This window comes from Dromiciops gliroides, chromosome 1 (assembly GCF_019393635.1).
Source record: "Dromiciops gliroides isolate mDroGli1 chromosome 1, mDroGli1.pri, whole genome shotgun sequence".
In the NCBI taxonomy this organism is placed as follows: Eukaryota; Metazoa; Chordata; class Mammalia; order Microbiotheria; family Microbiotheriidae; genus Dromiciops; species Dromiciops gliroides.
In genome coordinates, this window is record NC_057861.1 from 456,508,721 (window position 1) to 456,532,440 (window position 23,720).

Below are 23,720 nucleotides of genomic sequence, written 5' to 3' on the forward strand. Positions count from 1 at the left end.
GAAGAGTTAAATTAGAAATTCTGGCCATGAATAAGTTTAATGGCAGGTTTGTTCTTTGCTTTGACATGAAGGCTCTTATAAGCTACCCATCTCCAGAGCAGAGGCAAGGGCTCTTGGGCTTTGGAAAAATTCCAGATGAAGGTTTTGCAGAGGGCAATCAAGGTTATGAGAGTAAACCCTGATCTCCATTAGAATGGATCCAATAAATCTACAGTAATTGATAGGCTGAATCAGACTCTTCCTTCTTCCTTCTTTTTTTCCATTTCTTTATATCTACAATTAAATACAAACCTTAAAGATCTCAGAACATCCTGCAGTACCAGGTAATAGGTAACACCTTTGTTTTTCCACCAATCACTGCCCTGGAACTCCTGGGAAATGAGGAAAACTGGGGAACTACCATGGACATGGATTGAAGAAGGGATATTTCCTGTATAAAAAGGAGAAAAAGAAGCCATCTTTGCCGCCCACCCCACTGAACTGACTTGACACTGAAGCTGGACATATAGCCAATGAAAACACAGCTCAAAATTTTTCTACATCTGTATTGCTGTTAAAGTTACCACCATCCTCTTAGTCCCCCAGGCTCATAACCTAGGTGTCATCCTTGACTCACTCTCACCCTACCCTCCCATATCCAATCAGTTGCCAAGGCCTTCAGTTTTACCCTTGTAACAAGTTTCTCATGTTCTCTTCTCTCCCCTGGTGCTGGTGCAGGACCTCAGCACTTCAAACCTTAACTAATACAATAGCCTGCATTCTGCCTACCACAAGTCTTTTCCCATTCCATTCTATCCACTCAGGTATCAAAGTGACTTTTCTTAAACTGTAGGTCTGGCTATATCTCCCCAGCCTTTGCCTACTCAATAAAATTCAGTGGCTCCTGATCACCTCCAGGATCAAATATAAAATCTCCATTTTGGCATTAAAAGGCCTTCGTGGGGGCAGCTATGTGGCACAGTGCATAAAACACTGGCCCTGGATTCAGTAGGACCTGAGTTGAAATACAGCCTCAGACACTTGACACTTACTAGCTGTGTGACCCTGGGCAAGTCACTTAACCCTCAATGCCTCAACAAACAAACAAACAAAAAAAGTACTTTGGGTTTTATAGATCTCCTAAATTACCAAGAAAAAGCCATTCCTAAAACACAGCCATAGCCACAGAGTCGGAGCGGGAAAGGATGGTACAGGTCATCCAATCTTTACCCTTCATTGAATAGATGTAGAAACCATGGGCTAAATAAGTTCACGATAATACTAATACATGTTCAGTTTTCAAAAAACATCAATTTCACAATTGCAATTCTATAGTACTTTAACACTTGGAAAGAACAAATGTACAGAAACCACAAATCTATATGAACTTGAATTTGACCTAGACTTTGTAACATTGCTTCAATTGTGAAATGGTTTTCATTGACAATACAATGATGTCTTCTCACTGAAACATAACACAGTATGGAGATACCCAGCTATCAAGAGAAGTAGGCATTTTCTAAATCTTCATCAGAAAGAAAAATGCGAGCTAAAAAATCTGGCATTCAAATAAGTAAAAATGACGAAACCCCAACCAATGAGCATTTCAATGTAACAAGGAATGAATGAGTGAAAGGGGAAAAAAAGCATTTATTAAGTGTTTACTATGTGCCAAGCACTGGGCTAAGCAATGGAGAAACAAATAGAACAAGCTAGACAATCACTGCTCTCAAGATGCTTAAAAGATAATTATTTATGAAACCGTGAACTTCTGAAATGTTTTTTTTTCTACAATGATCATTACTTTCAACCTGGTAGTGATATAGCTATCTTGCTTGTTTGTGTCCTCTTCTGAATTTTCTTTTGCTTTCTTCTGTCTTAAAATTAAATTTTTTTTCTTTCTTTTCTTTGTTTCTAAAATTTGTAACACTACTCAGTAGTTTCCAACTCTGTCCTCCCCAAATCTCTCACCCCCAAAGAAGCCCTCCCTTTAACAAATAAGTACAGGCAAGTCAGAGGCAGCTAGGTAGCATGGTGGATAGAGTATTGGCCCTAAGGTTGTGAGGACATGAGTTCAAATCTAACCTCAGACTCTTGCTAGCTGTGTGACCCTGGGCCAGTCACTTAACCCCAATTGCCTTAAACATCTGGGGCCATCTCCAGTCATCCTGATGTATATCTTGCCCCTGGACCCAGATGGCTCTGGAGGAGAGAGTGAGGTTGGTGACCTTGCACAGCCTTGCCTCACTTAAATCCAATTCAATGCAAGTTATGACATCACCCTGATGTCATGGTCCTCTTTGAACAACATAGGAAAGTCAAACAAATCAACACATTGGCTATGTATAAAAATACTTGTCTCATTCTATACTTCTTTTTTTGTGGGGCAATGAGGGTTAAGTGACTTGCACAGGGTCACACAGCTAGTAAATGTCAAGTGTCTGAAGTCGGATTTGAACTCAGGTATTCCTGAATCCAGGGCTGGTGCTTTATCTACTGCACCACCTAGCTGCCCCTTCATTCTATACTTCTTTACCAATGATAGCCTCTTTTATGGAAAAGAGGTAGTTCAGAGGGTAAGCAAAATTTGAAGGAAATATAGGGAACCTACCAAGATAAAATGAACAACAATATGGCATATGCCAATCTTAGATGTGAAATTACAAATGTTAAATGCTACATAGCTTTTTTTTTGGCTTTCTAACATACTTTTCAGCAGAATGGATCATCATGTGTTAACAAATATAAATAAATATAAATAAATAAAAATCACATAAATAAATGTTACAGAAAATCTACATCTCTTTTTCCATTTAGATGATTCATCTCTACTCATTTGCAAAACAGCACAAAATTAGAACAATAAAAGATGACTAAAGCCATCTTATCATTATTGGATTTGATGTTACATTGTGAAAAAAATAACAATTGACATTTATATAGCGATTTAAGGTTTTCCAAGCACTTTACACACATGATCTCATCTGAGCCTCAAAATAGTCCCATGAAAGAAGAGGGAATTACAGGTATTATTATCCTTATTTTATGGAAGAGAAAACAGCTAATGGAGATTAAGTAACTTTCCCATGAGCACACAGGCAAAATGTTAGAAGTGAGATTTGAATCCAGTTCTTCCTAACTCCATGCATAGTTTTCTAGCCATTATGCTGTGCTCCTACTCAGGGGAAAAAATCCTGGCTTCAGGGTTAGAAGACTTGTGTTCAAGCCTTGTATTTTGTCACTTATATCTCTGTAAACTTTCTAAACTTCAGTTTTTCTGCAAAACGGAGAAAATATTACTCTCCCTACTTACTTCCCAGGGTTGTTGCAAAGATCAAATAAGGTAATGTATTCAAAGTACTTTATAATTGTAAAGAACCATAGTGTCTTTTAAAGCTCAGGCACAGCTGTAATTTCTAATTACAAGAAATTTGTGAAGTAATTGATGTTCTACACAGATAAAACAGAGAAGGAGTGTAAACCTGGAGTCCGTGTTCCCTAATTTTATTTTAATGAAAGGCAATCAAATGATGGGTGACTGATTTTGTAGTTTAAATAACTTGCTAGTTTCTGCACAGTGCCTAGAAGTTGCTATGTGTACTTTATAAAGATAGTGAGATAGTATAGACAAGTAGCATTTTATACCTTTCTTATTTAATACATTTTACCTCTGATACATTAACCATGATTCAAAACCACCACCACCCCATTTTTTTTTCCAGGATTGGACATTACAACTTAAGTTGAAAGAAATAAAAACATGATGTAATTGAAATGTGAAAAGAGAGTTCAGAGATCATTAACAGGGAATGAAGAATCATAAAGACACCATTTCTAATATCAAGGAAACAAGACAATATTTATGATTTAGAGTAAGAAATGATGAAAAAAGCCATTAAATAGGAGTGTCATTTGTGGTATGTCCTAATGGTATAAAAGCTTCCTCTGCATTGAAATTTATTTTGCACAGAAAACTGCAAATAAATAATGATAAGACATCATAGTGTGTCTGATAATCTTTGACAACAATTCTAACGCTGTCATTGTGGCCACTGGAGAAACCTGCACGTACTAAGCTCTGACCCACGGAGCCTTTTATCTGCATGTGTACTCTCCACAGGCCAAGCAAATAAAGGCCAACTGATAATTTACACATGAATCAACTTTCTCTGCAGAGTAGGCACCAGAGACATTTCTTTTCTCTGTTACTAAGAGAAAAGCAGCCAGGTCTAAGCTTGTCTCACCAGAAATCATACAAGTGAAACCGTGATATGTAGGAAAATGGCAGATCAGCAAAGGGAAGCTGTTCTGAAAGCCTGATAAAAATGGCAGCCACAAAGGACTAGATGAATATTTAGTTTGAAACAGGGCTGACAGTAACAATGAGGTTTTATCCTATTCAAAACAGGTAGTGTCATACAAACTGAAATGGAGATACAATCCTGATAGAAGATTACACAAGATACCTGGGTGGGCATCTTTAAGGGATTCAACTTTCACTTTAGTGAAATGTGGATTCATGGATCCTTTACATTTCATTTTCATTCATAACACATTATTTCTTCACATGACTGATGTGAAGAGGGAAGCGGTGGCACATGATAGTGTCCACTTTGATTATCTGAAATAAACCAACTGGTAGGAGGAAATAGAAATGAAAAGTTGTTCATGAAAATTGTGTGCAATTTTCTATCATGAAATGTTTCCCCCTGCAAAGCAGAAAAAAGTGCCTTTTCCTTCAACTCAGACCCCTTGGAACTTTGGCTAATATGTACAAATTGACTCAAACAGTATCTGCAGTCTGCCCTCTGCAGTCAAATAGTGTCTATTAAAGAGTCCTGGGAGGATATGTCCTTACATTATTCTGTTTAGTAGTGAAAAGGTATGTTCTAATTAAATGCATGCAAGCCATTCCATATATGACTATTGACCTGTCATCTCACTGATGACAGGTATGAAATGGAACAACACAGAAAGTTTTTAAAATTTTTTTTAATCTCCATTTCTTTGGAACTGATTTCTTCTCTCTAGATTGTTCATGGCCTCCCCAATAATCTATACCTATCAATAATCTCCTTCAAAATCGGTCTTAAAAGCAAAGCCACCTCTCTGGGAAGACTTTTACTTGTACATGGAACAGATAACTCCCAAAATGCTTTTAACCAAGTTTAAATCTTGAAACATAGGATTACACAAACTTCTAATATACAGAGAAGGTAAACTAGACCTCTAAAAACTCACTCTTGTATTACATGTAAAACATATGGTACGATTATGGACTCTTAGATGGAAATGATGTCTCATATAGACAAATATATTTTATCAAGCTATAAACATTCAAGGTCACAATCTAAATTCTGTCTTTCTCTTCCTGAGATAACAGAAATGGGCTGGCAAACTAAAGACTTGATCTTAGAGTTGGTATCTAGAAAAAAAGTTAACGCTGAAGATTCCAGGACTGAGTCTAGCAATTTTGCTTGTAATATGTATGAGGTATAATTTCTGGCAGCATACTTTCTTTTGATTTTCCTTTATTTTCCTATCAATAGTTTATGATTTGTTATTCTGACCTTTTTAATTATGTTTTCTTCAGCTAATTTTCCTTTTTTGCTGCCTACAGTCATTTTCTCTCCCCTTATTTCCACTTCCATTCTGTTGTTTCTAAAATTCAGAGTTCTTTCACTGAGTTGTGAAAATTGTTTGTGAATAGGAATCATGTCTTTTATTTCCCTTACAACTTCATACAGTGTAAGCCACTTGGGATGCTTAGTGAATGTTTTTGGCTAGCCATAACTGCAAAGGACAAATTTTCAAAAAGTTATATCAGAATTTAGAGAACATTTATGTTACATCGTTTTATTGAGCAGATCCATACTTGCAAATTTAAAGGATATCACAAATGCTAGCCATTATATAATACTAGTATTATAGTTAACCCCCATGATGTTATAACTGATAATACAAGGGGACAATGTTTTGGAATGTATGTGAAGGAATAGAAAACCATAAAATTATAATTTTCTTTACTGTAGTTTGGATTTTATCTCCATAAGAAGTCATTATAAACTTAATGAAAAATGAATCCAAAGATTCATTTCTTTGCTCAGAAATTTTCATAGTTTTAATTTGATTTTATAAGGAAAATTTAGCCTAAGTTAAAAAGTACAATACAAATGGTATACTAAATTAATATGAATAAGTTAAATATCTTCTTCTCTATCAGGGAAGACATATGAAATGCAAAATATATAAAAACAAAGCAGGCACCAATCAAAACACATAAAGATTAAAAAATGAAAGTAGGGCCATGGCTGATTCAAGCTTTTAAAAAGCAGCACAGAAATGAGTCAGGCTAACTGCTAAAGGACAGAAGACAAAACACATTGAAGCAATGAATATGTAAAATAACTTCTAAAAAGTGACTATATTTGCTTAATGCAGCACCGCAAGCATTAGGCTCTTTTACAAACTCTTCTTATGATGTATGCTAACTGGGACATGGCATAGTATGGATAAATGAAAATTGCAGATATTCCTCAAACTGCACTTAGCTATCAGCTTTCATCTTCCCCACCACCACACAGTGGGGGAAAAATAAAACAAAAAACAAACCACTGCTAGAAAATAGTAAAGTGGAAATGATTTAAGTTTGTCCTCTTTCCCTCCCCCACCCCTTTCCAATATGGTGATGAGCATCCCTTAAGGAATAGAATAGAAGGATTTACTAAAATTAATATGTACTCCATATATTACTTCTTCTCAATCTATCAGGCTTGTCAATCTATCATGGAAGAAAATCAGATTAGCCACTAATTTGTTCTTCCAAAGCCATGGTGATCATTACAGAAAAACTTGTTATCCTATAGGTATCTAAAATTAGTTTCTTATAACTTCTTAAAAGTGCTTTTCTAAATATCTAAAATTAAGTTGGTAGACTTATAATTTTCCACTATTTTAACTTGTTTTCCTCTCCCTACTTTTGGGCTTCTGAGAGAAAGGCACCAAACTTCCATTTATATTTCAGGTCTTTATGTAATATTTTTGTGCAAACACACTGATTATTTATTTTTATAAGAATCTCTCTCTCTCTCTCTCTCTCTCTCGCTCTCGCTCTCGCTCTCGCTCTCGCTCTCGCTCTCGCTCTCGCTCTTGCTCTCGCTCTCGCTCTCTCTCTGGTTTCCCCAATTGAACAATAAAAATAAAACACAAAACCTCATAATAAATATACCAAATTCCCACATTGGCCATGTCCAAAAACTTATATCTCATTCTGAAATTTAAAACAATCACTTGTTTGGAAGCTTATCTGAATAGGATCAAAATGGAAAGGGGTTGCCTATTTACTAGTTCCAAAGTATGTTCACCTTTTGGAGGAGTCCAAATCAGAAGCTGGCATTACAAGCCTTGGGGGAGTTATTTAGGATCCCAAATTCATTTCTCTTCCAAAGGAAATTATGTCTGTTGAAGAGTTAAAAAATCTTTCACTTAAATAATGTAGCTTATCTTTGCAATATGCTCCTGAAGTAGATAGGAGAAGTGTTTGAAGTGTGTGAAGACCCAGGGGGTGTGTGAAGGAAGCTGACGGGCAGGCCTGGGAAGGCCAAAGAAAATTTCTAAAAAAAAAAAAAATTCAACAACTTGGTTGGAGGAAGAAACATTTTTACAGATGGATAAATCAAAGTAGAGTGGCTTCCTTTTTTTAAAAAGTCACACAATCAGTGTCATCAAATCCAACATTTGGAGGTTCATTCCTTTTCCTCCTGTCTTTGTGTTTGGCTGCCAGAGCATTGATCTGAATATTCTACAGATCTGAATCCAAATGAAATGGCTAACTTTGAGCTCTAGGCAGTATTAGTCAGTGGTGGAGTTGGGACTAGATTCAGGCTTCTTGAATCAATATACTGAATTCATGTTTATTCACTCTACACCTTTCTGTGTAGTCATACATTCTAGTCAGCAGTTATTCCATCATGGCTCAGTCATGCAAATGAGATCACAGCTGTGATCTTGGACAAAGACCCTCATCCAATTTCTTTTTCTTTTCTGAATGTTTTACATTGGTATACAAACATGTTTGAAAGTCTGGATTTGCTCATATTTTCTGTTGTTTTCTTGAAATTTTCCCTGTGATTTTTCTTAAAAGTGGTCTTTCTTATGAATATCCAGCAATATAGTCAATGTTAATCTAAATAATATCCTTGAGTATCTGTCTATAACACAACCTAAATTACAAACAAAATAAATTTCCATAAGGTGTGGCCAGATATACTGGCAGTCGGTTGCTTTTCATATTATATACTCTAAAAAGCTGAATCATCCATCAGTTTTGTATTGTATATTATGTTATGAAGAAAAGCAGGGGCAAAATAGTGACTGAATTTAATTGTGTAGATCCAGTGCCCTTCTAGTGTATAGACATGGTGTAGCTTAAGTAATGTGTTTATGTAAATTTTATATGCATATATACATATTCAATAAAAAACCAGAAGCATGTTATTTTCATCATCATTATTTATAGGTATTAAGTATCTCCTTTTACATGGTACTACACTAAGTATTCTACACACACATAAATAACCTAGACCTAGTCCTTGTCTTCTATGAATGGAGGCCAATCCTTAGGCAGCAGCACACAGAGAGCCACTTCTACTACTACAAGGATCATTTATACCAACATGACTTTCAAATCTTTATGTCCAGCTTTGACATCTCCCCATATCTCCAGACTAAAACATTTCTAAATTCCCCCTCCAACTCAATATGTTCAAAATAATTTTCCCCCCTCAAACAGACTCCAGCATTTCTACATCTAGTAATGCCACCATCCATGATGGACATCTTGCTTTATATTTGAACCTTCCTTTTTCCTCACCAAATTATACTGAAACCTCTGCATTAGGTTTCTTTTTAAAGTTTTCCTTATTTTATTGACATGTTTTATTTTTGTATCACATTTCCAAAAATATCTCTTCCTTTCTTTATTAGTGATCCATCCTTTGTAAGAAAGAATTTTTTAAAAAGAGAGAAAAAGTCAGTTAAAAAAAACTAAGCAATACATTGAATTAGTTGTACAGTGTGCATAATTTTCCACAGTGCAATACTCCCTATTCCTGTAGAAGAGAGAGAGAGAGGTATATGTTCTTAATTCTTCTCTGGTAACAGAGTCAGTCATAATTACACAATGTGTTCAGTTTCTCTCTCTCTTTTTCCTGACACCATTTCATTTGGTGATCTCATTAGTTCTTATGGATCTATGAATCTAATTACTATCCCTATGTTAACGATTCTTAGATCTCCCTATCCTGCCTCAACGTCTCTGCTGACCTCCAATCTCACATCTCCAACAGCCTTTCAGACATTTCCAACTGGATGTCCAGTTGATTTCTTAAACTAAACATGCCCAAAACAGAACTCATATCTTTTCCCTGAAACCTCCCCAACCCCTTGCCTATCATTGTAGAGGGCAACACCATCCTTCCAGTCACTCATGCTTGCAATTTTTGGTTACCCTCCACCCTTTACTATCTCTTATTTTCCGAATCTGCTGCCAAAGCCTGTCAATTTCACCTCTGCAACATTTCTCCTATACATCCCCTTCTCTCTTGACACTGCCACCACTGTAGTAAAGACCCTCATAGCCTCACTCCTGGACTTCTACAATAGGCTGCTGGCAAGTCTATCTTCCACAAGTCTCCCCCTGTAATCCATCCTCCAATCAGCTATCAAAGTGCTTTTTCTAAAGTGTAGGGTGGATCATGTCACCAATTCAATAAACTCCAGTGTCCCCTATTGTTTGCTGGATCAAATACAAAGTACTTTGACATTAAAAGCTCTTCATAACTTTTTCTATCTTTCCGCTCCCTGCCATGTACTGTTTGATACAGTAACACTGGCCAGATCCTAGCAGGTCAGGTCTATGAACAAGATGCTCCATCTCCATCTTTCCCCCATCACCTAATGACTTCCCTGGCTTCCTCTAAGTCCAAAACAAAATCTCATCTTTTAGAGGAGTCTTTTCCAATCCCTCTCAATTCTAGTGCCTCTCATCTGTTATTTATTTCCTATATATCTTATATACAGCTTGCTTTCTACATATGTTTGCATATTTTCTACCTTACTATAAGCTCCTTAAGGGCAATAGCTTTCAGTACTTTGCCTCTTTTTGTATCTCCAGTGCTTAGCACAGTTCCATGCACATAGTAGGCACTTTATAAATGTTTATTAACCAATTAATTGTACAGAAAATTCTTGCTTAAGTGGACTGTACCAGTAATTTTGATGGTATGAAGAACTCCTTCTGTCAACAGAAGTCAACTTATAGTTGCCTAGAGCAGTAAGAGTTTAAATGACTGCCCAGGGTCACAAAGGAATGGATATGTCAAAGATGGGATGTGAACCCATACTCATATCTTCCTGGTTCCAAGGTCAGTCCCCTATCTACTATGCCACTCTGTCTCTCTTAGTATTTAGTTTATTAAAATAAAAACTGATTATCAAGCTAGGATACTAGAATGTTGCAAGAATATTCTACTATGCTTTATGACATTTAATTATGTACTTTCAGGGACATTTTACATTTAGGTATATTTTATCACTGTATTCAAATATATTTAAGTATATAAAACATATATTTTATGTTTGTTCATTGAGGAAAATGAGCTTATTTCAGTTCAAAGAGGATCAACACCAGAAGGTTGATCAGTAGATGGGTGGCCTTCTAACTACACAGCATCAGAAGAAAGGCCCAATGTCAGAGTGGTGCTGGAACCCTGGCCACAGGGGGAAAATAGCTCCAAGCAACATCCAAGAAGTCTCGACCCAATTCAGGATCCAGAGAACATAGACATAAATCACACACAGCAGGGAACAAAGCCAAACTACTCCTGTAGAAGGAGAGGCCTAGTCTTAGCCACCACACTGAGGAAGAAACAGGGACTGCTCAGAACACCTGGGAGTACAGAAGCAAAATCTGACCCAAGCACCAGTTCCTAACCCAGACAATGAATGCCGCGATACAAGCAAACCAAAAACCAAATACAATGAAAAAAAAAAATACCTTGGACAGAGAGACAATGAAGAAGATAAATCCAGAAGAAGAGAATAACTATATAACAAGTCCAAGTAGAGGCTGTACTATGTATGTGTGTATCTATATCTCCTGACCACAAGGACTAGAAGAATATCTGGAAAAGGAAATATAAAATGGAATAGCTAAGGAACAAAGAATGACAAGAAGATGTAACAAATCATACAGGAAGTCTTAACCAAGAACCAAATGCTTTGAAAATAAGAATGGGACAAACAGAAAATCAAGATTAAAAAACCAGAAGAAATACAATTACAAAAAAAAATAATCTAGAAAACATGGCAAGGAGAAGTAATCTAATAATCACTGGACTTCCTAGATATCACAGCCAAGTAAAAGGCTTGGATACCATATTTTATAAATTATAAATAAAAATTCCCCAGATTTTTTAGAACCATAGGCCAAACTAAAAATAGAATCCACAAGTCACCTCACAAAAGAAACCACAAAATGAAAATTCTCAGGAACATCATAGCCAAAATATGCAGCTTCTAGGTCAAAGAAATAATACTGCAAGTAGTAAATAAGAAAGAGTTCAAGTATCAAGGAGCCAGAGTCAGTACCATGCAAGACTTGTCAACCACCTCCTTAAAGGAGTGGAGAGCTAGGAACACAATATTGTAAAAGGCAAAAGATAAAGGCTTGCCACCAAGAATCATCTATCTGAGAAAAATAAGTATAATCCTATAGAAGAAAAAAATGGATCTTTAGTGAAATAATGGATTTCTAAGCATGTTTGTTGCAAATGCTAAAATTGAGTAGATACATAAAGGTAGATACATTTGTTCAACTGGGAGAGATGATATGGTGATAAACTGATAAAATGTTAATAGAAAGACTAAAAACAAATGTCTTCTTAGAACCTTAATATCTACAAGATATTAAGTCATTAATGTCTTACAGGTCATTTTGTTCTGTTTTAATAGTCTTAGGAAGATATAAGACGAGAGTATGGAGAGAGGGAAGCATATGAGAGAGGGCAGGATAAGTAAGGGAATAGTCATAAGCAAAACAAATTCTACTTTTGAAGGGGCAAGTTTAGGGTATATTCAAAAGGGAAGAGGGGACAGCTAGGTGGTGCAGTGGATAAAGCACCAGCCTTGGATTTAGGAGGACCTGAGTTCAAACACTTGGCACTTATTAGCTGTGTGACCTTAGGTAAATCACTTAACCCTCACTGTCTCACTCCCACCCCCCCCCCAAAAAAAAAAAGGAAGAAAGAAAGTAAAAACCTCAATCAAATGAAGGGAAGAAAAGAAAAAGCAATGAATCAGAAATAGCCTTTTTGGTAGTCAGTAAAGTTATAAGAAATGTGAAAATGTGATATCATAAAGAGTATTGGCTTTAAATAGCTAAATGTATTCATGGTATGACAAGAGCCATAGATCTCTGGCCTACGAAACCTGGTTATTATGTCAAAATCTCCTTGCAGTTTGATAAAGTAAGAACAGAAGGATTTCTAACTCCATGTAGATGCTTAAAATGTTTAAACTTTTAAAATTGTCAAATGCAAATAGAACCTTTTTTTTTAAAAAAAAAAAAAAAGGATCAGTAGAAACTAAAATGAAAATCAGTTTTAGAGAAGAAATTTTTGAGTCCAGTGTAGTGCTGTTACTTTCAAAATTTTTTGAGGTAATGCTGAAGTTTCTTGAAGAAGCTCATTTTATATATAAGAAACCCTGAGAACTGGAAAGAACCACTTTTATGTAATGACCTCCTCTCTATTTTTAAAATGAGTCGATAGTTAGAAGAGGTGGTGATTTACATTTAGGCAGCAAATGGGAAGAAAAAAAGCAAGACATACTTAGGAAAGGATGGTGGTAGTGGTTAACAGTAGAGAAGCATCTGTGCCATTTACTTAGAGAAGCTCATTTATTTATTTCAGTCAGAAGGACTACTGAGCCAAATTCAGTTAAGATAAACTATTGACTAAAGAGCTAGCCACGCCGAAGAGCTGATGACTTAGTTGCTTTCTCTAAGTCAGTCCAATTACTTTGCCTATTCCTCAAGCAAGTTGGGTCTAAGTTTTGCTACTTTTTTCTCCCTCTAAATTCCCAAAGTGTGCTTTCTTGGAGCTTTGGTCATATGAATCACCACGGGTTCTGTAGATAGCTGATAATGCAACTTTCCCACTCATTTAGAGAAATAAAGTTCCAAGTCCCTTCCTCAATCAGGCACAAGTATGACAACATTATTTTTTTAAATTATAGAGCTGAAGAAAAACACCAGTGTCAACTGAAGTTGGTGACAGCTCCAGGGATGGAAAAGGGTGGCAGATATATTATCACATATCAGTCTCATGATTAAATATCCTAGTCATTTTTCCCCATAACAATGATTATGAACTTAACTAAGAAATATAAATGGGAGAAGGTATAAACTATTTTTTACTTTGAAGTTAAAACCTTAGAATCACTGTTACTATGCATATGCACTTAAAATAATTTGCATATATGATTTTGGCATTAGTTGTATCTATGAAGACAAAAATGGTTAGAATATAATTTCTATAATTTAATAATGGGACATTAGGGATTTTGTCTTTTTTAACATGGTATCCAATTTAATCACTATTATTAAACAAGAAAGGTTCAAAATGTCTCACTTTCTTGCTTAACAAGTATTCCCCCTCCATTTGCTTATGATATTTTACCCCACCTTTACTTTAAGTACATTATCTCATTTGATCCTGTGAGGAGGGTATTATTGTGAATCCCCATTTTATAGATGATAAAACTGAAGTGAGACAGGTTGTGACTTGTACAGGATCAGGCAATCAATCAATCAATCAATAAACATTTATTAAACACCTACTATGTGCTAAATGCTGGGTTCAAACCCTGGCCTTTCTAATTCCAAGGCTAGCATTTCATCCACTATGCCACAGAGATTCTGTATTGACCGACAAAAGATCAAATATATAGGTCATATTGTTCTTGATAGTAAACCAGTACAACGGTGGTTTTATAATCCAGCTACTCCCATACAGAGAAAAAATAAAGATCTTTCTACTAAGTCACAGGTCCATCAGGTAAATTCAATGAGTACATCTTCATGGTACATACATTCCCCAGTGTCAACCTGGTGAAACAAGACAATTGCCACAGGGTCCACCTTCTGGCAAACTATGTAGACTTTATCCAAAGGGACATCTGCCATGGAGTACACCTCCTAGTCCCTGATACTGATAAGTGTTTTCTGTGATTTAACCCAGGCCAGATTTTAACACATGGTTCCCATATAAGAATGACTGCTCTACTCCTGGTTTCACCCACATCCTATGGTTTACATAAAATGTCAGTTAATCTAGGGCAGTGATATGCAGTCTTAACTTCTGTGTCTTAGTGAATCTTCCAAAGCAGGTCCTCAAAGATACCAGCTTCTCCGTGAAGATATTTATTGACAACTTAATAATCTTCTCACTTACTTAGTAGGTTCTGTCTTTATGGAGTCACAAACAGCAGGTGCCATCAACTCAGTCCACAAGCAACTGAATATTTTCTCCAGTATATTTTGGGAGCTTTTAGAACAAGGTCCAAATCTTTTTTTCAGTCAGGGGTTGCATTTTGTTGTATATGATAATATGGAGGGACTCTCATGCTCTTTGTTTTGGCAAGATATTCAGATCAAATTTAACTTTCCCTTAACTTGAAATTTTAGTGATTGCAAAAAAATTGTAGTTTGTCCATTGACAGAATCATAAATGGAACAGTTTTCTCTAAATAATTTAATGTAATATATATTAGAGTGTCATTAGTTGTACATATTAGCACCATTACTAGAATAGTAGACTTTAAATAATAATTTCAGAAGCATCTCTCATTTTATTCCTGTCCCTTTTAAATGTTGTTTCTGTTTTTCAAATCCTGACTTATTATTACAACACAACCTATATTACAAAAATGCAGGGGAGATTTTAAATAATACTATTTGAAATGAGCTACTTAAGCAGCACTACTTACACTAAAGGTTTTGTTTTGGGATATAGAATAAAGAACTATTTCCTCAAGATATTTTGTGTTTGGCATAAAATATTAAAAATGTCTCATTTCCAAGAGATCTGGTGGGAGTTTATGACAGATGTGTTATTTCTTTCTTCATTTTTTTTTGCAGGATTATTGTGTCTAATTAGCACCGATGATTTACCCATGACAGTATGAACTTCTTGAGAGGAAAGAAAAGTAGAACATCTTCTTTGGAGAAAAAATACAAAACAAAACAAGCTGAGCAAAGATAGAAGAAAGGCACTGTTTTTAGGTGTTTTACAACAAATACCCACAAGTAGCCCTCTGAGAGTTCCTTTATTTATGCACCACCATCTGATTCTTCCTATTGCCTTCAGCACTACAAAACAGACCACCGTGTTCCAAAGCATTCTCCAGGTGTGTGGAGCAATTGTCACTACTTCCTATTTATATACTCTGTCTAGCAAAGAAGACAAATTACTGTAAGTAGGGTAAATGTGATTAAACAAGCCCTCTGAAGACAAGAGGCTATAGGGCTACAGGTCATTACTACAAGTGACCTCTCTTTGCCCAGACCAATATTGTAAATGGTTTCAAAATGAAATTTTTGAATGTCCTTGTTGCTGTCTCAGATATGAAGTCCAGTTGGCTTCATGTGGTTTTTAGAAGAATGAGAAAAAATGTTTAATATATGCTCACAGAGGAAATGTGCCCCTTTTATCCTGATAAACATTTTCAAGTATTTTGTGGTATCCTAATAACGTATTCAATTGTGCCAAAATATTTTGGGCATATACTGAGAAAAATATGAAACATATTACTCATCTTAAGGAATCTCATTGGAGAGGTTGAAGAAATGCAGGCATAATCGCCATTAAGGTAAGAAAGGAGAGTGGATCCCAGTGAATGCCAAGATAATCTGAATCAAATAAAAAGTTGAAATTTGTTAACTTTTAATTAAAACATCTACACTGTTTCTTTCACCTGATTGTAGCCCCATATGGCAAGGTCAGCCCTTTCAGTGAACAAACAGCTCAGTCGCCTCCAGTGTAGCTGTTATCTTCCTCAACAAGGGGAGACATTTGGCACAGCCTAAAGCTGGGGCATGAACCCTGGCTAAGCTTAAGACATTTATCTGACAGCATCAGCTGACACTCCACAAACACATTTGCTCTCCATGACCCCAGAGCATTCGTGATTAATCAAAAATGTATCTTGGATCTTGAGAACAAGCTACAAGCAGGCACACACAAAAAAAGAATATGCTCTCGATCTCGCTTATCGACTCAAGAGGTATATTGAATTTAGAAATAGCAAATAGAATAAAATGATCAATATGTTCTCACTTGTCCATGGAAGAGCAAACTTTATCCCTCAAGCAAAAAAACATTGATCATGTAAATATTTTTGAGCTGCTTTCAAACTAAAGAAATGCAAAGAGCACATGGTCTGTATTGGGGGACAGGAGAGCCATGAGGGGCTCATGCTTTAACTTGTTAAAAATAAAATGTCCACATATAGCTTTGGGATAGGAAGCGGAGTGAAAGCAAATTCTGATGAGGAACTCCTTTAAAATGGGTGCTACCGAATCTCATTTTGATTACTCCTCGCCAAGTCGTTCTTAATAAAACATTATAAGGGAGATTTTAAAACTTAATGAAGGTACATAATCCACAGCAGAGAAAGCTCCCTGTCTTCATTCAAATGAGACATAGTCAGAACATATCCCCCACACACTGTTTACAATTTATAATTTATGTCTCTTGGTTCAAATATGCTATTTTCTGTAGTCAACTGCTAAGTGATATGATTAGCATGTGAATATTGTAAAATTCTGCTTTCCAACACAAACAGAGAAGCATAATTTAGGACATTTCCATGTTCATTTGTAATTTTTCACTTTCTAATAACAATACTAAACTCTAATTTAAGTATGTAATGGGAAACAGAAGTCATGTGCCCCACCCATGATAATACGAAAATGATTATTATTACAACAACTTTCTACAATTGCACTTATTAAATCCCATTTCTTCCTGATTACCTACTGGTTAGGTTACAGTCTTTCATGAGAATCCAGCACTATCACTTTACTAAGGAAAAAGCGACATGCTCTGGTCCCTGTTGGCATGGCAAACAAACTTTCATAGCATGTGCTCACTCTATAAAATGGTGGTACTAATTAGAAGATAGAAACTCATGCTGAGACATGATATGAATTGGCTTTATGCATCTACTAAGCTCACAGCAGTGCGAGATTTATACTGTTGCTTCCTTAAACTAACATTGAACAGAAAACTCAACAACTTTTAAATCTGTGCAAAAAGAAAGGAAAAGTTACCATGCTTAAAAATAAAAGGAACCCTCACGTTGTTCAATTTCACTTTCACTCTTAAACCATTTCCTGTTGCATAGCGTGCTACTCTCCCATATGTTTACCTTACTTAGATTCTTAAAACATGAATTGTAAGCACTAGACATCACAGCTGTATGTTTTGACATCCATGGTGAAAATGAGCAGAAAATCTAACTGTTCCATATCAAGAAGTATTTTTACTAGTGCTAATGTGCCTTAAATACCTTGTTCCACAGATGAGTGGCCTGGCACCTGCTGCATGAGAAATAGCCAATTACTGTTCAGTGTCTCTAATTTTCTGATTCAATTAGCATGCTTCAGAGCTTTCCAGTTTAATTGCAAACTACTTCACAGTTAGCTCTCTGATTAATCATTGCCCATCTGCAAGCCATCGGAAAACTTAGTGGAACAAATTTGTGTACTTTGGAATGCTGGGAGCTTAGCAAATCAAACTTGTTTTGGTATATAAAGCTTTAATTTTGTTTGCCCTTTTCAGCTGCACTTGTAAGAAGCTCTGTACTGATTAAACAGGAAGTCCGGACAATAATATGCTACATTATGCATATAATTACTGTAAATACGGCTAAGATTGTAGAAACATCATTTAAGGTTAGGCATTAACATGTATGGAGTAGGGGTCAAGAAAACACATTTGGAATCAATTTCTTTCCATTATGACCAAATACAAGTATCATGGCAAAAAATGGTGATATACACTGATGTCATTCTAGCACCTGTTCCCCCGAAGGCATTTTCAAATCTTTTCTATTCTCATGTACAACATTTTTCTTTTTATTTAATTAGTAGAACACTAAGTTTTAGAAGCTCTGTTTACAAAACATACATTACAGATTTTTAAAGAACGTGATCACAATGGTTTCATGCTATTTTCCTAGCTTTCTCGATGTTCCACTAGAAGTATGGCTGTGAATCTTAGACCTTTTTAATAAATAAAAAAATCATTGCTATGCTTTTATTTTTGTAGTTCAGTGGTTCCAGTCATGTCCGACTCTCTTTGTGACCCCATTTAGGGTTTTCTTGGCAAAGGTCCTGCAGTGGTTTGCCATTTCCTTCTCCAGTTCATTTTATACATACTGAGGCAAATAGTGACTTGCCCAGGGTCACACAGCTAGTAAGTTTCTGAACTTAGATTTTAATTCATTGAAGATGAGTCTTCTTGACTGCAGGTCTGACACTCTATTCAGTATGCCCTCTAGGTGCCCTGCTTTTATCGATAGAATTTTAGCTTGAATTTTAGACCCTAAATATAATTTCATCATTTGAGGATAATGAAAAATGTAATGTCTATATGAGTGGTAGTGCAGCATACTAGATAGAGAGATGACCTTAAGGTCATGAATATCCGATTTCAAGTTCCTCTTCTGATACCTACCTGATGTGTGATTCTGGGGAAGTTACTTGACCTCTTAGTATACTAGGCAACTCTCTACAAGTTGCAGAGAAGATGTTGACTTACATTGCTAGGGGAGCTTTCTCATCTGAGTTTCCTTTAGCAATGAAATTACAGTCTCATTCCTTATACTGTTCATAAATCCAGTGAGCACAGGTTGGAGCCATGTCAGTAACACTGTGAAGGGGACTCCTCACAGAATGTGGAATTGGGAACCATAACCTCTAAGGTTCCTTTCAACTAAGAGATTCTATGATTTTTTTTTCTTTTTGGCAAAAAGGTAAATTATTTTTGTTTCATTAGCATTTTAGGGGGGAAACCTAGTTAATTTAAGCTGATAAGACAAATTAATTTCAAGACCATGAGGTTTGATTTTTTTTCCTGTTAGGTTATGGTAGAACTGTCAGATTCTCTTCTATAACCTCAAAAGAACAGTGTTATCTTGTAATGTGGTTGACACATCACAACCCTATAAATGGCTGTCTGAAAGGGTAATGTATAATGTAGAGGACTATGTGCTTGGATAAAAATGATCTGTAATGGCTTTTGCTGAAAAAAAATGAAAATGCTGAGACTTTTTTTTGGCTAAGCTTCTCAGAGTAACACAGAAATAGCTAAACTGCACAGCTAGTAGATTTTAAAATAACATTAAAACAGGAAAAATGGTGATTGCAAAACAAAGGGAAAGGGGTAAATGTTCCCTCCTTTTTATGCTTTTTTATTTTTTAGAAGTTTTATTAATATTCCATAGTTTTATGCCATAGTTACTTCACAATAAACCATTGGATCCTCCTCCCATTTTTAAACAGACAGCTAAGAAAAACCAACTGATACTGTGATCATGTCTGATAGTGTATACCTCGTTTCACACTTGTAGTCCCCCATTTCTTTAATGAAGTGGGAAGGATGTCTGAGATTGGTCATTATAAGCCATCACTGATAAATTACTTTTTAGTGTTATTTGTATTATTGTAGTTATTATATACAAATGCTTTTGGTGATTATGCTTACTTCATTTTGCATCTGTTCATACAAGTCTTCTTACATTCCTAAGTATTCTTCATTATGGGGCAGCTAGGTGGCACAGTGGATACAGAACTGGCCCTGACATCAAGAAGACCTGAGTTCAAATGTCACTTCAGACACTTACTAGCTGTGTGACACTGGGCAAGTAACTTAACCTCAATTGCCCTAAACAACCTGGGCCATCTCCAGTCATCCTGATATATATCTTGCCACTGGACCCAGTTGGCTCTGGAGGAGAGAGTGAGGATGGTGACCTTGCACAGCCCTCCATCACTTAAATCCAATTCAGTGCAAGTCATAACATCATGGTCTTCTTTGAGAATGAAGGGGGACAGCTAGGTGGAGCAGTGGATAGAGCACCGGCCCTGGAGTTAGGAGTACCTGAGTTCAAATCCGGCCTCAGACACTTAACACTAGCTGTGTGACCCTGGGCAAGTCACTTAACCCCAATTGTCTCACTAAAAAACAAAAAACAAACAAAACAAAAAAGAGAATGAAGGAAAAACAAAAACAACAACAACAATTCTTCATTCTTATTTCTTAGGGCACAACAATATTTCATCATATTCATATACAATCATTTATTCAGTTTATTTCCAATTTTTGCTACCATTCAAGATTGCTACTATGGGTGCTGTGATACATTTGAAGCTTGTTTTGACCTTCATGGAGTATATGTCCAGTAGTAGGATCATCATTAGGTCAAAGGGCATGAATAGTTTAGTGACTTTTCTCACAGAATCCCAAATTACTTTCCAGAATAGTTGGACCAGTTCATTACTCCAATAGCAATATATTAGTACACCTGCCTTCCCATCTAGCCCATAAAACAATATTTCCATCTTTTAACATCTTTGTCATTTTAAAGGGTATGAGGCAAAACCTCAGAACTGCCCCCGCCCCTCACAAACCTGGCCAGGAGCAAAATCTGGGAAGAAATAAAGGATTTCTTATTTTCTGAAATGTTAGGGTAGAGACTCATGAGGCCAAGACTCCAGAAGAGCTTCAATATCTCTCACCCTGTCTCCATCAAGGGCAATAAAACTCAAGTGGTCCGGCTAACAGACCTCCCCATCACCGTGGAGGCAGTGGGTGTGAGGAATGCTGAGAAGGCGTAATCGGATCACTGCAGCTCAGACCAGTGGGCAGGCATGCTGAAGCATTCTGTTGCCTTCTGTACTGGCTTCTAAGGGCAGGGAAGCACTACTAGCATTCCTGCTAAGATCCAATTACAAAATCATGAAGCTTTGTGGGCAGTTGAGCCCAAGAGGCTGTTGGGAGGTCATAGGATAAATTGAGGGACAGCTTCCTCAAGACAAAGCAACGAAAATGACATTTTTGCATCACACCTGGGGCAGGTCTCTCTCTCTCTGGAAAATACACAGCTATTGATGTTATTCTTTATTTGGGAAAAAAGAACAAATTTCTCCCCAAACCCACTACCAATAGAACCTTATATGATTAGAGATGAGTGATTAAATGCCTACCCTTTAAAGAAATAATATGAACTGCCCTCAAATGAAATTTACTTGGGCCTTGACTTTTCTCACTGGAAGGTCCAGTTCTTGCCTCCGCCTCTGGGTCACCAGGTACCCAAATGTTATTAGTCTGCTTCAGCAAGTAACAATCAAATACAGATGAGGTATACTAAATTAAAATGATTGGAAAGCACATTGGGAATGATGAAAGAATTCAAGGTACTTGGGAATGGCATTTATCCTGGGGTTTGGGGTCTTCTCAGAATATTTCCTCCTCTACATAAAAAGACTAATATGTTCTCTGTGGGGTTGGCATCAGCTGTAGTATCAGACTTCACTAAGATGATAGTGTACAATATTTTAAAAAATTCTTTTGATAGTGACCAATATTTAATATGATCTCTATAAGATGGTATGCAATGGGTAACTAATTCAACTTCTTCTGCAATTTCACTGGCTCTGTTTATATCATACTGGAAAGACAAGATTACCAACCATGAAGTGCTGGAATATAGCCAGTCTACCAGTAAAGAAGAAATGTTTCTTGTTTGTTCATTTGGTTTTGTGGATCTTTTGGAAATACGAATAACTGGGCAGATCCTGTAGGGATGGCGGTTATCAACAGGATCCCCAAAGAGCTATTGTTTGGGCAGGGCAACCGTAAGCATGGAGGGCAGAAGAGTTTCAAAATCTACACTGAAGCACAACTTTGAAAATGCTACAACACTGTGTTGGGATAGTGGGAAACCATAGTAGCAGTGATGTCAGCCATGGGTGTAGACATCAGAACTGGAATAGATCTTTCCAAATTCTTAAGAGCATTTGTTAAACATCAAAGCTGAAACTTAGGGGTGCAGCTGAAAATCCAAAGGGAGCCAGATTCCCTTTGCTGTGGAGGGGACTGAATTTTCTCTTCATTCATATATTCATACATTGTCCCAATCACAATTGGCAATGTCATCTTCCCTTGCAAAGCATAATTATGTACATTCACATATACTAATGGAGTGCTTCCAACTTTTAAGATGTGGAATGGAAGCCACTAAAAATTCACCTAAACTGTTTTTTGTTGTTGTTTTTTTTTTTTTTTGAGAAAACAAATGCTGAAATATAGTTCTCTTCTAAAGGTAGGGAAATATTTCAAAAGGGAAACTGAAATCACTATCTATTTAAAGTAGATGTATCTTGATAAAATGTATGTATTTTATTACACATATTTAATGTATGTTTTAATGGATTTAGTGTGTATTTTACATGTATTTTGTTAACCTTGTATTTTATTGATAATTTAAAATTATAATTGGTATCACTGATATTAAATGTTACATAGGAGGCTAAATATATACCTGTAAATGGAATGTGGAATGCTGTTGCATGAGAGAAATGCCCTATTTTTATACCAAAAGAAATAGAAATCTTTGTGAAACTCATCCTTCCCATTTATGGTGCACATAAATCACACACAATCATTTGAAAATTTCAACCCATTGAAAGTGGCTAGGTCTCATTAAGGTATTACTATTTAGTATCTTTGTTCAATTTTTCACTTGCACACAAGAATGGATAGTTTCTAACTGACATGAAGAGAAATGAACTTTTTTATAATTTAGAAAAATCACTTAGATTTTAAAATTTATACAATCTGGTAAAAATATATATATTTTCCACTTTAAAACCATTTTCTTGTGCACTAACACCACAAAAATAACCTGAGTTTAAAATAGTGAATTTCACATATGGCTAGTTCACAGTGAGATAAAGTTGTAAATGAGAGGAATATGTGAGGAAAACATAAAAAAGGCTTAAGTGCACATGCAATTAAAATATGATGTTACATGATGTATATGTCTATTGAATCCCCCCCCCGCCAAAATTTCCAAGCAAAGAGGCTTAATATCTCACAATGTAAATTCAGTTTCACATGTTACATATGGCATTTGTGACTACATATTTAATTTGAGTATGCAAGTCTCAATTTAGAGGAAGTGTAATGTGGGTGAGCAGATAGCATGAGAATCTAACCTTTTGCATTTCTTGACTTTTTTTTAGATTAACAGTAGTTTATATTAGCTTTTATATAGTTTCTGTACCTTTGATTTTCAAACTTCAAATGTCATCAAAATCCAGAAGCTCAGTTCTCACAGAAGGTGATTTTTTAACCACGAGCTATTTATCCCATGAAAATAAAACTTTCTGATCTTATGGCAACTGGAACTTTCTCATTTTATGATTTTTAATTTGTAATCCTAATATTGCATAAACATATTTCTTGCACTTTTAAAACTGCCAGAATTTCTAGAAGATATGGAAAGGAGAAAAAATGGAAGAATCTTACACCCAAATATTTCAGAAATACAAATGCAAATATCTAAGCACTTCCAAAGCATCATATATATTTGAAAGCAGTCCCTCTCTAAAT

At 36.0% G+C, this 23,720-nt stretch overlaps 1 protein-coding gene and 1 pseudogene across 14 annotated transcripts in view; both read right to left on the bottom strand.

Moving 5' to 3' along the window:
* Positions 1–23,720, bottom strand: part of FAM172A (family with sequence similarity 172 member A) — a 484,252-nt gene that overhangs the window by 34,962 nt on the left and 425,570 nt on the right. The gene's annotated exons all lie outside the window — the stretch shown is intronic.
* On the bottom strand, positions 14,093–14,630 carry LOC122737175 (annotated as a pseudogene).